The sequence below is a fragment of the Cnephaeus nilssonii genome, assembly GCF_951640355.1.
Source record: "Cnephaeus nilssonii genome assembly, chromosome: 15".
Taxonomy (NCBI): Eukaryota; Metazoa; Chordata; class Mammalia; order Chiroptera; family Vespertilionidae; genus Cnephaeus; species Cnephaeus nilssonii.
In genome coordinates this window covers 12,628,475-12,647,143 of record NC_137086.1, presented here as the reverse complement: position 1 = coordinate 12,647,143, position 18,669 = coordinate 12,628,475, and the positions used below count along the sequence as shown (strand labels likewise).

General features: G+C 45.8%; 1 protein-coding gene across 1 annotated transcript in view; it reads right to left on the bottom strand.

Annotated features, from left to right (window-relative positions):
- The window catches only part of BABAM2 (BRISC and BRCA1 A complex member 2), a 343,534-nt gene that overhangs the window by 11,433 nt on the left and 313,432 nt on the right, over positions 1-18,669 (bottom strand). The gene's annotated exons all lie outside the window — the stretch shown is intronic.

The following is an 18,669-nucleotide window of genomic DNA, read 5'->3' as shown; positions in this document are numbered from 1 at the left end:
TTCAGTAGTTGTTGAATGAGTAAATGAATTAACTTCATACTTGGTATTTCATAATATGCTTTAAAAATTACCTCGTTTTAATTCAAGCAACAATCCTGTCTATGAAAGAGGCATGTGGTAAAGGCAGAGTGGGGTCTGGATACGAGCTAGTGCCCAGCGACAGCACATGTCTGCCCTGGAGGGTCTTCTATGCCTTCTGTGGCCACAGGCTTGGAGCAGAAAGGGCTTGGCTCTGGGGTCCCCACATTACACTAGAAGGGTTCTGGGGCCCCCATGTTTCACTAGAAGGGCTCCGGGGACCCCCACACGCCACTAGAAGGGTCCTGGGGCCCCCACATTCCACCAGAAGGGTTCTGGGGCCCCCACATTCCACTAGAAGGGTCCTGGGGCCACCATGTTTCACTAGAAGGGCTATGAGGCACCCATGTTCTACTAGAAGGGCCCTGCTGAGTCCTGCTCCCAACCCCCTGTCTGGCCGTAGCATCTGTAGCTAAAAGCGAGGGGCATATTATGAGTTTGGTGGCTTAGAGTGGTAAGTTTTTAAAATAGAAAACATATGCTAACTGGGAGACTTCCTTCCCTCAGGCCTGGGCCCCTGGTGCCCCGCTAGCGTTCAGGGCTAATCCCCATGTGGACTCCACTGATGCCCACATCCCACCCTCCAGGCCCCCTCTCCTCTCTTTTAGGGCACAGCGAGAAGTCCTTTTGTCCACAGGACTCTCACCGCTCCTTAGCACGATGCTCTGCACATAAACGTTAGGGGCTCAAAGCCATGGCAGACTGCATTCCTTCTTGTTCCAGTAGCCTTTCGGAACCAAGAAAGGGGGCTGGAAGCAGTGTTGACTCCTTGGCTCCCATGGGCTCCCCGCCGCTCTTTCTTCCCAATCCTCCAGCCTCTGAACTGCTGGGAACCGCTGATAGATGCAGAATGAAAAGGGTTGGTTTAGAGTCTTTCAAAATGTGCCCACATGGCTGGCCCCAGTACAGTTTCCAATGTGATTTGAGAGGTGGAAATCAGATCTGACCACAAAGCCGTCTCACCCACGGAGAGTTCAGAACAGCCTTCTCAAAACCGCTCTGACAACACAGCCCGCTGAGCGGGGTGTCCCGGCAGAATGTCGTCACTGCACACGCTGGGCAGCGGGTAACCCAATGCCTCGGGAGTGAGGTCAGTCCCACCACCGTGAGCTTGTCTGTTCTGGACCTCTTAAAACCCAGCTCTTTGTGCTGCTAGCATGTCACCTTTGAGATATAACTGTGTGGAAAATCATGTGCACTCCTTAAGCTGAGCCAGTTTGAGGTCAGAAGTTGGCAGAGGAAAGCCAGGCCCTAAGCTACATCAGGGCCTACGGTGCCTGCTGGGAGAGGCCCAAGTCTCTGAGATCCCGCCATGGGCACTGTCTTCCAGCCCGAGCCTCTAAGCCAACCTCCCGCTGCAGCGCTGCCGAGGGGGACCAGCCCAGGCAGCTGTGGCCTCAAAACCCAAGGCCAAGCAGCGTTAACCTGTTGTTGGCCAGCAAGGCCCCTGTGAGAGGACCCACAGACCCGGATACCAGGGATCGGGAGTAGCTGCTGCATTTGGGGGTACAGCTGCTGCCCACTCGCTAAGCTGTGTGTTCTCCCAGGGCTATGTGCCCAGAGAAAGAGACAGGGTTTTCTTACCAACCACAGGGGGCGCCTTTTACTAGTTTGCACAAACGTTCGTTATAGGCCAGGAGCCCTGATAAGAGGACTGTTCAAGTCTGCACTCCAGCTTCCCTCTAATGTAGCTGCAATGTGGGTCTGGGATGCCTGTCGCTGGGATGCAAGTTTTATAAATTAGAAGATTAGAAAAATTAGTTCTTTCCTAGTCTCTGCATTTTTAAGGCATCTTTGAGACCCATTTTTGCATTTATTTTTTTAAATATATTTTAACTGATTTCAGAGAGGAAAGGAGAGGGAGAGATAGAAACATCAATGATGAAAGCGAATCACTGATCAGCTGCCTCCTGCATGCACCACACTGGGGATCGAGCCCGCAACCCAGGCATGTGCCCTGACCGGGAATCGAACCATGACCTCCTGGTTCACAGGTTGATGCTCAACCACTGAGCCACGCCAGTTGGGACCATTCTTGCTTTTCTCATCACAGCCACCCTCCTGCTCTGCCACTTAGAACTATTCCTGCCCCATCCCACTGCTCAGACTTGGAGATGGAGGCACACACAGACAGGGTGCGGTGGGTTTGGGCAGCCATACCAGTCCTCAAGGCAGCATTTCCTGTCATGGGCATCAAGCAGACAAATGAGCGTTCTCTCCCATGTGGATACAAATGTCCCACCCTGAACCATGCCACTGAATGCAGTCAGACCTACACAGCCGGGTGCCTTTTTTCAAAACTGGCGGACACCATGGATACAGTCATCAGGCCAATAAACAAATGCAGACATACAGCAAAACAAGCCCCCACCCTTCATGGATTCCAACAATCTGAAAGCATGCTTGGATTGTAACCACCATGAGGAAGAGAGGGCCCCTTTTCTTTGGCCCTTTAGTCGCTTCAGGAGCTCTGGTGGTAAAAGAACTGCCACAAGTTCAAAGTCACAGAAAGCTGGGTTTTCTAAACAGATCTAATCCAGGGATCAGCAAACTTTCCGTAAAGAAACAGATCGCAGGCATTTTCAGCTTATAGTCAGAGCGATTTTGAGAAGGGCATATACTGCCTCTATAATTCTCCCTCGTAGTGATAGCAGCCATGCTCCATAAGTAAGAGAATGGGTGTGGCCGGGCTCCAATAAAACTTTATTTATAAAAACAGGCAGTTGGTTATGTGTGTCCTTAGGCTACTGTTTGCCAATTCTATCTTGCCCAACCCTCTATTTGCAGAGGATGCAGCCAAGACCATCGGAGACCAAACCCTGCATGGCTGGGCAGGAGGAGCAGAGAGGCTGCGGGGGGCTGGAGCCTCAGTGCAGAGGGTCAGCCCAGCCATGGGCTCACTGCAAATGGAAAACCTCAGGTTAAAACCACACAGGATCGGGAAGACAACCTCCGAGACATAGCCATCAGTTACATCCTCCTAAGTATGTGTTGCTGACGCGCATTCGTCAGTCAGACCAGGCAGTCTTACAACGTCCTGAGGAGGCTGGGGGAAAGGGAAGCGAGGGCCGGAAAGCACTGGCACCTGCCCGTGAACAATGTGAGAAGAAACAGCAAATTCATTCTTTCCAGTCAGTAGCCAGTCAAACACCGAACCGTGCGTGAGTGGTCAGAGAGGACGCGTGCTCTCATCCAGGGCTGAGAACAGGTTGTTTTGGCTGTCAAGCGTTTTCAAAACAAGTTTTCTTGGTCTCATGACAGGTTGTGGCAAGAACAAGAAAATAAAGAGTGGAAGATCCCATGATCGCTGCTCCGGGCTTCCACGTGGCTGGTGCTGCCTGCACAGCAGGCTTGCCTTCAGAGTGTGCAGATAAAGCTGGTCTTAGGGCTGATGCCTCTTCGCTAGTGATACCATTAATAAAGCGATTCCCCAAGAATAATCATTCTAGTCTGGGAGGAATAGGTCAAAGTCACTCTTAAGCCCAAGGGCGCTATTCTGCTCACACTTACACCCTGCTCTGTTTTCATTTTCACCTCATGTTACGTGGCCAATTATGCCTCTGAAACGGAGGTTAAAAGCCATCTGCTCCGAGGTGGATTTTTCCATCTCAACCACAGAACACTGGGTCAGGGTTGGGCAGAGATCAGCAAGGAAGCACTATGGGGAGGGCCAGGACCAAGCTGCCTTAGAAAGTGCCCTGACCTCCCCACTGCAGTGATCGCGCCCTCGGGGGCTTAACCAGCTCTGCCTGCAGGAGAGGATGAGTCAAGCACAGAGCTGCACGTGGCAGTGCCGAGGACACGCAGGCAAGTGGAGATCTGGAAACCACGGCTACCACGTAACCCAGAGGAAAGGTTCAGAATCACCCCAACAAGTGTGCTGGGAATTTTCAGACACGCTAAATTATTCCTGAAAACCCAGACTCAAGTTCAGACTCAAATTCTGAATCGCAGTGTGACCTTGGGCACAGACATTCCTTCTCTGGGTCTTTGTTTTCATTTCCAAAGTGAGGCTGCGGGACTGTCCTTCTGGCTCCAATACTGTGACCCTCAGACTCACCAGAGTAGAGAGCATTTGGTCAGCTACCTTCATGCCTGCTGTGGCCGTTGCAAGTCACTCGAACCACAAGGGACAGTTGACGAAACTCTATGAGAGAGGCCTTGCTCTTATTCCATGACACAAGTCATCAGACCCCAAAGCATGTCTCCATTCTGCCACCTGTCTGAATGCTCTGAAGAAGAGGGCCAGGAATACATGACCACGGGTAAGAAACATCCAACGCCTCTTTCCCTGCCCCAACACACACATGGACGGGTCCCATCCGCATTTCATGTCGCTACCCAGGGAGTGACCTGAAGGCACTGCCAGAGTCTGCTGTGAGGCCTTCGCACCTGAGAGAGAGGCTAGGAAATGAATGAGTCTCCCTTCCCCGTCAGACAGACTGTCCTACTAATTCTTGAACTGTTCTCTGTGCCGGATGCCACCTTAAACTTCAGATAAACAACAACTAATGTTTCAGTATAAGTATGTCCTAAACACTGCACGGGATATGCTTATACTAAACTAGAGGCCCAATGCACGAAATTCGTGCAAGAGTAGGCCTTCTCAGCCATGCCTCGATCACTCCCTCGCAGCCGCGGCAGCTGCCTCAATCTCACAGCTGCAGCCCTGGCTTCTTCTGGAAGGTCATCCGGAAGGATGTCCAGACAGTCGTTCTGCTGTTCAGCCGTTTGGTCTATTTGCATATTATGCTTTTATTATTATAGATTATTATAGATTGTTGGTTGTTTATCTGAAATTTAATACAACTGGGCATCTGATATTTTTAATTCCTAAAACTGGCAATCCTAGCTCCGGAGAACAGAGTGGGTTCTTAAAGCACAGGGCACTGAGGTGGTAAAAAAGGGGGAAAGGGCCCAGGACAAACATTCTTTGATAGCGTTCCACAGGCGTGACCGGAGAACTCAGTTTTTACTGCCTTTCTTAATATTTCCAATGCCAAGAGGACCTATTATGATTTACATACCTCCACCAAGGCAGATCACTGTATCAATACATAATTCGTTAATTTAAGAAAAACCTTATTGCTTCCATTTAAAAAAAGGATAGCATGTCTTAGCATGGCAGTTAATAACAATAGTTACTGTTAATTGAACACCAACAAAATGCCAGGCATTTTACAATCATTTTTGCATCTAACACCCACAACCCCCTGTGAGCGGGGACTGTTGACTAGCGTCTACGGTAACAAACTACTACCAGAAAGTGGTAGGACCTGGGCGGAGTTCTGGCTGGTTTGATCCAGAGCATGTTCCCTCCACTCTTCAGTGTAGCCCGGCCTCAGGGCCCTCTGATCCCTCGGGCAGGAGTCTCCTCCCTCCATTGCTGCACATCAAACCCTACCCGTCCTCCATGTCAGCTTCCTTCATCTCAGAAACAGACATCATCTCCTTCCCTCAGGACTTTGCATGCACTGCTGCCTTAAGAAAGAGAGATACTTAACAGAGTTTTCATCCCACCTCTACTTCAGTGAAGGCAGGGGCTATGTCCAAGACACCACTGAACATGGTCCTAATACCTGCTGTGAATTCCAGAATCATCTGCTTCACGTAAGAATGAATGAATGGGAAAGGGCTGTGACCTGGGCAGAACCTAATCAGATCCACACCGGGGCACACCGAACCCGAGCGTCGGCCGAGGCAGGGAGCCCAGAAACTCCAGCTCTAAACAGACAGCTGGGCTCAGGTGCCGGCGAATTTGGGAAAACTTCCTCAATCTGAGGAAGAGAGGGCATTATGAGAGCAGAAAGCCAGTCTAAAGGTTAGGAAACCGACATGTATTCCCAGTTCCTGCGCTGAGTTACTCTGTGACATGGACATGCCACTTCACTCTGGGGGCCTCGGCTTCATAATGCAAAATCGGGGAACGGCAGGACCCATTTCATGGGCCGTTCTGAGAATCCCAGGAGGTAAACTATGCACAGCGTTTACAGTCGTGCTGGTGCAGTGTAAGTGCTCAGCTCACATTTATTATTATTACCATCTGTAAGAAGGTTGGGAGGGACTGGCCAGGATGCTCCATTATCATATATTTTGAGAAAAACAACATAATCTTGCCTTTACATGTATGTTCCCATAAATGTCATTATCTGGAAAACTAGAAAAATGATAGGTTAAGGATGATAGGATCCCTGAGATAATCAATAATGGAAACTTCTGGTTTCCTACCTTTTGATTTTGGGGTTAGAAGAGCCGCAGAGCTTCCTGCTCCACGACTGACTTGCACTCAGTGCCCTGAGTAGTTAATGCTGTGGCCTCTCCACCACACGGACCGTCCGAAGTCTATCACAGCCTTTGCAGGGGGGGTCTTCTAAACGGGTGAGCGTTAGCACCTGGAGGGTAGCGACCGCAGATGTGTGCGTGCGTGTCTGTGCGTGTGTGGTGGTTCCCAGCGCTTTGCACACACTCTGTACACAGTGTATATCACTCTCACGTTTGCAGAATGAATTACTAGCAATATCAGCACTGCAGACACCATTGTCACACTTGATTCCTATAATCACAACTGTCCTCAACCCTCTTCTCCCAGTGGCCACGGCATCTGCCGGCGGCTCAGCCCTGACCAGCAGGGCACATGGGCAGATCACACTTCTCCCCAGAGGTGACTGGATTAATGACTACCCTAGACCCCTCCAGCCTCGCTTCTGCTTTCTTGGCTTCCATTTTCCATTAGGCATGACTAAGCGCAGGGCTCTGTCTGTCTGCGAACAGGAGTCACTGGAATTTTTCGTCCTCTTCTCCGTGTGAGCCTCCCTGCTGGCGTGGTGCAGCCGGGAGCAGCGTCTTTCTTCGGCTGCTTCACTACAACACCCTTTCTTCCTCTGCACACCGATTCTAGCAGTAAGTCCGGCCACGGGAATGTTCACCTTCCCGTAAAGGTATTCAGGGCCAGGTCTTCATTCTCTCAGAAGGGCTATTTCTGTCCAAGAATACCCCGGGCTTTCCCGTGGCTGCAGCAGCCAGCAGGAGGAAGGCTCCCAGGCCAGGCCCCTCCGTGGGAAGGAGGATGGGTGTGTGCCAGCAGAAATGCCAACCTCTATCCCTGCCTCCACTGTGCTGATCCGTGAGCAAGGGAGCAGGAAACAGGCTTAATGAAAGCCAGAGGTCAGAGGGCACTTGGGCTGTGCCCTGGACCAGTGATCAGGTACTGACTGGCCTTGAACAGGTTTTCCAGGAAATGAAAATGATGAATGGAGTGTCAAGTGTATGCTAATCATGATATGAAGGGTTTAATACCAATCACTTCATTCAGTTTGCACCACATAGTTAATGCTCACCATACTCAGTCTTGCTGCACTAGACCCGTGGTCGGCAAACTGCGGCTCGCGAGCCACATGCAGCTCTTTGGCCCCTTGAGTGTGGCTCTTCCACAAAATACTATGGCCTGGGCAAGTCTATTTTGAAGAAGTGGCGTTAGAAGAAGTTTAAGTTAAAAAAATTTGGCTCCCAAAAGAAATTTCAATCGTTGTACTGTTGATATTTGGCTCTGTTGACTAATGAGTTTGCCGACCACTGCACTAGACGATCTGTACGGGTCCTTCATGTTCCATGTCCTGAGATGGGCCCTCAGTGTCACATTTACACTCCTAGATGCGTTCCTGCTTGGCCACCCAACTTAACTCGGCCGTTGGCTGTGGATTTTGGAGGTTACTTCTGGTTCTGCTCACCTCTATAGAGCTTCTATTTTAAAAAGTGTGAATTCAGCTCATTTTCACAGGGGGCCCCTGTGCTGAGTGATCTGACCACAGACAAGACAGAATCCCACTCCCACAGAGCAAGGCCTCTAGTTGGCACTGTGATGTGCAGAATGGATGTCCTGATTGTTCTCTGATGCTTCCTTTTTATATCTAGAACTCATGCCTGAATGAGGAGAGAGAGAAATGAACACGTGGCCCTTCTGTCTTGGCTGGACTCCATGTCACACATGGCAGCCCCGGCGGCACCTGTCAGAACCCAGCACGCACATCGGAACAGTCAGGCCTAATTCCCGAGAAGCTGTTTTAACTTGACATGTGAAAATGTATTACATCCAGAATGGTTTTACTGGGTGTGTGCTCAGGGCATATGTGTGCACGTTCCGCAACTGGAGTGTTCTATAAATATCAGACACGGGTTGTTCAAAGAGGCATCACGTACAGAGTGTACTTAATTCCATTTAGTGATGTTTTCAATTTGTGTCTGACCTCTGGCAACAGAGATGGAGTTTTCTCAACATGAATAAAAAAAGTATGCTAAGCTATCTTAAACACAATTTTCACTTAAAATGTCAGAAATAAATCAGAACATAGTGCTCACCCGCTAATACCCCGTGCTTTCAGATGAGAGCACTGAGGCCCAGAAAGGTCAAGTGTCTTTCCTAAGATCACAGAGGAAATTAGTCATGGGCCCAGACAAGACCCAGGTCTCCTAAACCCAAGCCACCGTTCTTAGGATTTTCTTGACTCACTGTATGCTTCTTCTTCCAATAGTTCAAAGGTAACTCTGGTTCCTTTAATAAGGGTATGTGTCTACTTTGGTAAACTATCAAAATCCAACTCCTCTACCCCTTCCTTTCTGACTCTCTAAGATGTCTGCCTACTTTTCCAACAAAGAAAAAAGATGACCATACCTCACAAACAAGGAAGTGGCCACACTTAGTTATCACACATTTTCCCAATGGCAGAGGAGTGATCGGAGCCCGCGGCTTAGCTGAACTCATTTCCCTACAAAGGTGGGCTGGCCTTCCAGTTATTCTTTCCATGTGCAGCTTCTTCTGTTTTCCATGACTGAGACAGTGACCCTAACCCTGTGTTTCACTGAGAAAGCGTGATGGACAGAGGCAGGGTTGTCCTTAAAACAGGTCTCAGAGGGGCCAAGGAAAGAAATCAAAGGACGCCAGGAACACAGACGAGGGGCCAGGACCAGGTCTGAGGGTCCTGCTGGAGGGGCGAGGAGGCCGGGCGGGGCTGTGGACCGCTCTGTGCCTGGTACAACCTGAAGGGACACTGCGCAGCTCAGCCTGGGATAAGGGCTGTGTGAGCAGTAATTGATGGCCGTGCTTTTCAGTGGAGCTTATCTCACAGCAACAGATGTCAGGTTCTAATAAATAACATGTTCTCTCTGACCTACGCAGTTTGGAGAGGATGCCTGGACGCCAGGCAGATCTGGATTCCTCCCCATTTCTGTTACTCTCTCTTCTGAAAGGAAAAACAAACCAAATCCCTTGAAGATACTTTTCAAAAGGATTTTCTTTGAGAGTTCAAGGATCCCCAAATGCCACGCAATTGATTTGCTTTACTTCTCTCTTCACAGCTTCTGTATTTCCAAACCTCAGGAGGGCTGGGTGAGCTTGCCTGTGCAGGAGCCCAGGGCATGCAGGTAAATGGAAGGCTTTGGCGACCTTGACCTTCCTCAGTTCCTCGGTACTCCTATCTCCCAGGTTCTGCTGGCCTGGGCCTGGAAAATTCCCTCTTCTCTCCTGAGGGGAGTTCAGCTAAGATGAAGTTGGGATTTTTTTTTTTTTAAAGGGAATTATTCCTTGGTAACTCAAGCCAAAACAAAAGACAAAAGAAAACCCATGAATCATAGCAGCAGTTGAGCCTGGCATTTCTGTCACTAAGGTGACCCCGATGGGCCCCGTGGCAGAGCTTGCTGGGAGCCCAGCCCTGGTGGCTTTGTCTCCCTCAGCACTGTCCCTGCTGCCAGTTTCCTTTCCTGCCCAGAGCGGCTCGGATTTGCAGCTGCTCCCCCTTGCAGAGGGTGTGTGGGCATGGGCAGTCACAATGACAGGGTCTCGCCTTCCTGGTCATCCCCTACCCTTGGTGCCAGAAACAGAGATATAAAGGGGACAGATGCGGGGGAGGGAGGGGTAGCTGTCCAGGGAGAGGGAGAGGGTTGTTGCAAAGTTCCCACCTGGGTTTTCCTAACACTGAGTGTGGTCTGGATACCCGCTGGCCAGCTTACCAAGCACAGGGACTGCCTGATCTGGCAACTAAACCTCAACAGAAACAAAGCACAATTCGAGCTTCCTTAAGGAGCTGCCAACAAAGGAGTGGAGAAGTGAGACACTAATTTCTAGAGAAACAAACACATAAATAGGCTCACATTAAAACCACTTACACTTCATGAGCACCCCTCCCCAGGCCAACCCAGTTCCCAAAGAATTGCCGGGCCTCAGGGCTCCTGTGACCGCACTGTGAAGTACCCCTCTTGGAACTACGATTTCCACACTGTGCTCCCTGCACTCTAGAAGTCTAGAGGGCCTCGGAGGCCCCAGTACAGGGTGGGGAGGGGTGCAAACCGAGTGGGGACATTTACCTCCTCCAGAATCAAGGAGAGATCTATTTTTTGTTGTTGTTGTTAATTCTCACCTGAGGATATTTTCCCATTAATTTTTATTTTTTACAATATATTTTATTGATTTTTTACAGAGAGGAAGAGAGAGGGATATAGAGTTAGAAACATCAATGAGAGAGAAACATCAATCAGCTGCCTCCTGCACACCTCCTATTGGGGATGTGCCCGCAACCAAGGTACATGCCCTTGACCGGAATCGAACCTGGGACCTTTCAGTCCGCAGGCTGACGCTCAATCCACTGAGCCAAACCAGTTAGGGCTTTCCCATTAATTTTTAGAAAGAGTGGAGGGAAGGGGAGAAACAGACAGAGAGAAACATTGATATGAGAGAGACATCGATTGGTTGCCTCCTGCACGCACCCCGCCAGGGCCGCAGATTGAGCTTGCAACCCAGGTATGTGCCCTTGACCAGAATTGAACCCAGGACCCTCAGTCTGCAGGCTGACACTCTATCCACTGAGCCAAACTGACTAGGTCAAGAGATCTATTTTTATCTGTTTTATTTAGGGGACTGGATTGGAGCATTTGACAGCTAATGAGAAGTTTGAAGAAAACAGTATCTTTGAGAATACTAAGGTATCAACAATGAAAAATAATTGAAATAGTTCAGAATATACCACTTAAAAAATTACTGAAAGAGAAAGTTATTCTGCAAAGACAATTGGCTGACAAATAATACAAGCACACATGATGAAGAGCACATATGGGCCACCGTGGACTGCTTGGCAGCACTAGGATAGGTTTCTAAATCAGAAAATAACATCTTTCTGACCTTGAGGCAAGGAGGGAAACAACATGTGATTTTAGGAGGTTCATGATGAATTACGCCCATGTGTTGACTGAGAAGATATTTTTCAAATATTCTTTAGTAATTCTATTTATATCATGAATTTAATGTGTGACAAGCCATTGTAGTGGGTGGTTTCCCCAAATTAAATTAAATTCTATTATACGAACTGACTTAGTTCTTTAGGATTGAACTGTACTTTGTACGATAAAATTCATGGAAAACTTACTCCATGTATCCATTGATTTATCACACTAGAAAGAATTACAAAACATCACTGATTCATTCTTCTAGATATAGCTAAAGCTATATACAAGTTAGCAAGTAGGTAACTAGTGGGTTCATTTTTTTTTTTAAAGTGATAGTTGGGTTTATGTGGATTAAATAACTGAAGGATAGATTTTTTCCCCCTTCCATGCTGGCTGTGCTGCCACCAGTAGACACGACCACAGGGAACAGCAGCCATGGATGGGCAACCTAGAATGTAAGAATCCCTGGCCCAGTCACTGAGGCTGGAGGACTGTTTACTGGGCACCTGTGAGGGCAGCCATGTTGGCTGTTATATTTTTAAAAAAGATAGCAGCATTCCTCCAGGGATGCTGCTGCTGAGAGTTAACATTTACTGAATGCTAGACCCTAGGCCGGGCAATTCGCCTACATATTGTCATGTAGTAGGCAGAATTCCAAGATACCCCTCAAGATTCCGCATCTTTGGTTTACGCTCCCTGTATAATCCCCAGGGCTGTGACAATGATGGACTTCATTCCTGTTATTGGTCTATGTTGCACTAGAGGTCCGGTACACGAAATTCGTGCACTGGAGGGGGGGAGTCCCCCTCAGCCTGGTCTGAGCCCTCTCGTAGTCTGGGAGCCCTCGGGAGATGTCTGACTGACAGCTTAGCATGGGGAGTGGGCCTAAGCCATTAGTCAGACATCCTTAGTGCTGCCCTGGAGGCAGGAGATGCTCCCGCGACCGCCGCTGTGCTCGCCAGCCGTGAGCCTGGCTCAGGGCTTCTGGCTGAGCAGCACTCCCCCTGTGGAAGCGTACTGACCACCAGGGGGCAGCTCCTGCATTGAGCATCTTCCCCCTGGTGGTCAGTGCAGGTCATAGCGAGCGGTTGAGTGGCCTTAGCATATTACGCTTTGATTGGGTGAACGGCCAACTGGATGACCTGACACTTAGCATGTTAGGCTTTTATTATATAGGATGGGACAGATGTCTTTAAGAAAGGCAAGTTAACTGGTAGGCCTGACCTTATCAAAGGAACCCTTTAAATCTGGGTGCAGAGGTCAGCAACAGAGAAGTCAGAAACATGAGAAAGAGCTGAGCACCACTCACTGCTGATTTGACAACAGTGGAGACCACATGGCAAGGAATGGCCTCCAATTGACAGCCAGCAAGAAAACAGGGACCTCAGTCCTATAACTACAAGAAACTGAATGCTGCCAAGAACCTGAATGAGCGGGCCGAGGCCCTAAGCCTCAGATGAGGCCTGATTTTAGTCATAGGGGACCCTGAACAGAGAACGCAGGCATGCTGTCCTAGACTCCTGGCCACAGAAACTGAGAGATAATAACTTGTGCTATTTCAGCTGTTAAATTTGTGGCAATTTGTTAACAAAAAACAGAAATCACCCCATTTGATACTCATAATAGCCCTCTAAACTAGCTTCACCATTTTATAAGCAGACAGCCTCAGGGAAATTATGAATGTGTCCAAAGTCATACTTCCTGGCTAGTGAGGGACAGGGAACAGCTTGAAATCCAGTCTGTCTTGACTAGGGCCGGTGCTCTTACTTTGCACATGGGTTTTCTCTCTACATTTATGTTAGTCAAGTGCCAGGACTCTGAGGAGGGAGGCTCAGACAAGTGGTAAAGAGAATGGGGGACTCCATCTGTCTACCTGGGTGTGGATGAGCAGAAAGGTCAGGGCCCTGTATTTAGCCCTGACGCTGCTAGAAGTTAGCTGTGTGCCCTCAGGTAAGTCATTTAGTCACTCTGAACCTCAGTATCTTTCTCTGCATGAAGGGCAGACAGGTTCTGCACAGTACCCCTCAGGGCCACAGGGATGATCCTGTGACAGGATAGGGTCCACCGTAAAAGGTGAAGTCCACAGGAAAGGCAGAGGGTGTCATGTAGGTACAGTGTTCTTTTCTTAATGGTGAGTCTGTGTCCTCTGTATATAGGTTGAACATAGTCTCTTTGAAGGCTTGCTCCAAAGGAGACTTTTAAAAATAATAGGGGTGTTTTTTTTTGGGGGGGGGGGGGGAGGGGAGGGACAGGAAATGATTCTCCATTATCTTTATTTGGAAATTACAAAATAAAATGGAATGTATTTTTTTCTTTCTTTTCTTAAAGTCTTTATAAGTTAACTGAATATTAAAAGCCAAATAACAATGTGGGACTCATAAAATATGTATAAGTGAAATATGTAAGAGCACAAAGGATAGTAGTAGAAAATATAAGGAGAATTATACTGTTTTAGGTTTTTACATTATACTTGAAGTGTTATATTAATTCATACTATACCATGATATAAGAAAGTATTTTAGTGCATTAATAACTAAAATATGATACAAAGAGCTATACATAAAAAGACAACAGAAGAGAGAATGGTATACTAAAAAATATGCAAATAAATCAAAGGGAAAATTTGGAAGGAAAGAACAAAAAAATAAATAATAAATACACAAATAAATAAAATTAAACAACAAATAGTAAGTTGTTAGACTTAAACTCAATCAGCTCATTAATTATATGAAATGTAAATAAACCAAATACTCCAATTAAAAGGCAGAGATTACCAACTAGTTTAAAAAAATTTACAAAATGTTTCTTTGAAATATAAAGACATGCACGGGATGAAACAAAAGGATATACCATGTAAAAAATAAGCATAAGAAAGCAAATGCAACTATATAAATATCTGACAAAGATTTCAAGTCAAGAAGTGTTACCAGAAATAACCATTTCATAATGATAGAAAGGCAATTGATCAAGACATAACAATTCTAAATATGTGAAAAGCAAAAACTGACAAAACGAAAAGAAGAAATAGACAAATCTAAAATCACAAGTGGAAAATTTTACACCTCCTTTTGGTAGTTGATATAAAAATAAACACAAAAAAATAACAGTAATGATATAGAAGCTTTGAATAACACTAACAAGTAATTTGGCTAAATATCCTATATAATAAAGATGTAATGTGCAAATGGTCGTTATACCGTGAAGCATTACAACCGACCACGTAACGACCAGATCACGGATCAGCAGGAGGGTGGGGCAGTGAGCTACAAGCGGGCGGCAGAGAGCTACAAGAGGAGGCAGAACAGCAAGCTAGGAGGGAAGTCGGGTGGAGCTACAGGAGGGCAGGGCAGCGGGTGGAGAGTTACTGGAGGGTGGCAGAGAGCTACTGGCGAGCTACTGGCGCACGGATTCGTGCGCAGGGCTACTAGTGTATATATAATACTATACCTCAAAACTGCAGAACACACATTCTTTTCAATTTCACATGGACTAATTACCAAGATGGATCACATGTGGAGCCATAAAACAAATCTCAACAGATTTCAAAGGATTAAAATTTTACAGATTATGATCTCTGACAAAAACAGAAATCAATAAGATATCTAGAAAAATCCTAAAAGACTTAAAGTTCAAGGAGCACAATTATAAATAATCCATGACTCAAAAAAAAAATCACAAGGGAATTTAGAAAATATTTCTAACAAAATAATAATGTAAAACAATATATCAAAATTTGTGGGATGCAGTTAAAGCAAACCGTAGAAAGTTTTAAATCTTAAAGGCTATATCAACAAGGTCAAAGCTGTTTCTTTGAAAAGATTAATAAAACTGATAAACCCCCAGGTAGATTGTTTAAAAAAAAAAAAAGGAGAGAAAAAGAAATACAAATTTTCACTATAAGGAATGAAAGAGGTTATATCACTATAGTTTCTATGGATAGTAAAAGAAAAAAATGAGGAAATATTACAAACAATTATGCAAAAACTTAGGATGGATAAATTCCTTAAAAAGCAAATACACACACATCCAGCTGGCTGGCGTGGCTCAGTGGTTGAGTGTATTGCCCTGTGAATCAGGATGTCAGGGTTTGAGTCCCGATCAGGGCACAGTGGGGGGCGTGCAGGAGGCAGCCAATTAATGATTCTCTCTCATCATTGATGTTTCTATCTCTCCCTCTCCCTTCCTCTCTCTGAAATTAATAAAAATATATTTTAAAAAACATACACAACTTGCTAAAATGAACACAAGAAGAAAATTTAAAAATCTGGATATTTCTATATTTAATAAAGACATTAAATTTCTTCCCACAAATAAAACTCAATAAAACACTTATAAAAAAAATAGCGCCCAACCTACACAAATACCTTCAGAGAAGAGAGGATAAAGGAAACTTGCCAATTCATTTTATGAAACTAGCATTGCTCTGTTATCAAAATCTGACAAGGACAACACACACAAAAAAATAAATTTCAGACTAGTATCATTAATGAACATAGACATAAAAATCTTGACACAATTTTAGCAAATCAAATCTAATAATATAAAAAAGGATAAAATATCTGACTGAGAAAGGTTTGTTTATCCTTGGAATGGATGGTTGGTCTAACATCCAAAAACTAATTAATGCAATTCACTTTAACAGCATAAAGAAAAACCATGGGATCATGTCAACAAATGCAGGAAAAACATTCTACAGAATTCAACACCCATTCGTGATAAACACTCTTAGCAAAGTAGGAAAAGGGAATTTATTCAATGTAATAAAGACATCTATGTAAAACCTACTGCTAACATCAGCCTTCATGTGTAAATACAAGGCCAGATGTCTGCTCTCATCATTGTATACAACATCATACAGGAGGTCCCAGTCAGTTCAAGTAAGGAAAAGAAACTTAAAAAACATAAAGAGTATAGGGACTGGAAAGAAAGAAGTAATGCTGTTAACGGATGATATAACTGTCTATGTAAAAAAAATGCTAAGTAGAGGGTAAATAGCTGCCTGCAAGTTAGCATGGATGGGGAAAGCCATAAGGAAGAATGTTGAATAAGGAGTAGATTTGAAGCGAAGAAAGAGGGTGGGAGCAAAGGAATGAGCAAAGACAAAACAGAAGCTAAACTCAGGGGTCCCTCATAGGTCCTCTTGTTGATTGACCCTTCATTTCAAGCCCCCGCCCCCACCCCAATAGAGAGGAAAACAGACTCGAATAGAGAGGAATTACAGATTTGCTTCACAGAATGGAGTTCAAGCGGTAAACAGCCCTGCCCAGGCTACAGAGCACATGGGATTGGACCTTATGAGAGGAACTGGGCATGCATGGCCTCAAAGCCTGTGCTCACCCGGTAGAGGGGATTTCACTTGTAAGGACAGCATTAGCTGGACCACCATGAGCAAGGAGCACACGTCATGGGAAAAGCCCTAGTCAGTGCCAACAAGTGTCCTTTCTGAGTTCGCATGTTTAGAATTTTGCTCTATAGGAGGGAATAAACAGCTGACTCCACTCAAAGGCTCTACTGTTGTTCAGAAACTGTGAGAGTGTTTATGTCACGGGCAGAGCTCGCGAAGTGAATTATAGCCTTTTATGCACTGTGTACACACAATATTTTCACAGGACAAAGAACCAGGGTGTGGAGGGAGTGCTGCGGTTGACCTTTCCTCCTGTCCTTTCTCTCCAACCTCCACCAGTCTCAAGCCTGTACTGCAGGACAGTACCCTGGTTGTGTTTATCCATTGCCCAACCTCCTATAGCGCCCAGGGAAGCCACTCTGTTCGATTTAGGAAGGAGCTTTTACTCTGTCTTCTTCCTAACATGAGCTGCTGACTTTTTCCTTTATTACACTTAAAATGGATCCTCCTAACTATAGTAGAAGGCAGATTTTTTTCAACATTATTTCAGATGTTTTCTTTAGACTGGTGTTAACATAAAGCAAATGTCTCTTGCAACTCTGTGGACCGATCTGTTAAGATAAACAACCTGCGCTTACAATATTCCCATACTGAAATCATAGGCTTGTGGTCTGCAACTCCTTAAAAGACTCAATTCATATACATGCTAAATGGCTACTTAACACACACACACACACACACACACACACACACACACACACAGATAGCTTTGCCATGGAAACCACAAAGACACATCTGGTTCAGACTCCACAGCACATACCACAAATAGCCCATCTTCTAGGGGCAGATCCTATATACACACAGGGAAAGCCCAGAGAATTAAACAACTGCAATGCCTCAAACATGAAAACTTACTTTATAATCCCCTTTTGAGTCTGTTTTAAGGTATTCAAGTCTTAATCATTGTTATTAGTTACATTTGCATACGCTTGTCTTTTTCCTTAAATAGAATTTCAGACTTGGGTGTCATGGTAAAAAGGGCCACTACAGGGAGAAAGGGCACACTGAAGTTTCAGATAACAGCAGCTCTAGATTCCGCAGGTGAATCTGAGGAGGCCTGGGTTCCCAGAGGAAGCCACTCTATCGTTACTTAAGAGTCCCATCCATCCTGCTATAAGTGAAGGCCTTGTGCTAGAGAAAGTATAGGAGATGCCAACAGGTACCCTGGGAGGGAGCGAGGTCTCAGGGAGGGGGTGGCATGAGCAAGAAGTTCTGCTAATCAAGAGCATTCTAGGTCTGGAAGGCTAGGTTTTGTCAGCAGGAACCTGAACACGGTTAGAAGTGTGGTGTGATGGAGGCTTTGATCTCTCCTGCTGGGCTATAGATCCCAAGAGGACATGGACAATTTCTAATGTGCTTATCACTGTACCCCAGCACGGAGCACACTGCCTGGAACATGGTAGTTGCTCAGTAAATACTGAGTGAGCAAATGAAGAAGACACCTAATAGATAATTCTTCATTTGTGTGATTCAAAGTGATAAAGTACTAACCATCTGCCACTTAATCAAATTGCCAACCGACATCCATAGGGAGTTTAATAGTTCTAAGCTATTTGTGTAGCTACTTATTTAATCAAGGAAAATGCGGCCCTACTTGAAGCTGCGGAAAATATTAAAAGAAAAATGAAAGCAGCTGTCAACATTTCCATCATTGACACCATTTATCCACAACTCTACTTTCTATCTAGTACTTCTCTAAGTAGAGAGGTAGATTTCTGATAAATCCCATAATCCATTAAAAACAACAACAACATGGTCAATCTGATGAGGTTAGACAAGGGGTTGGCAAGCTTTTTCTGTAAAGGGCCAAACAGAAAAATTGGCTTTTCAGGCTATATTCTGTCTGTTTCCATGACAAACTCTGCCATTGTAGCATGGGAATAGCCAGAGAGAATAAGTAAAGGTATGGGCATGGCTGTATGTCAATAAACCTTTATTTACAAAAACAGGCACAGGGCAGGCTTTAGCCTGTGGGC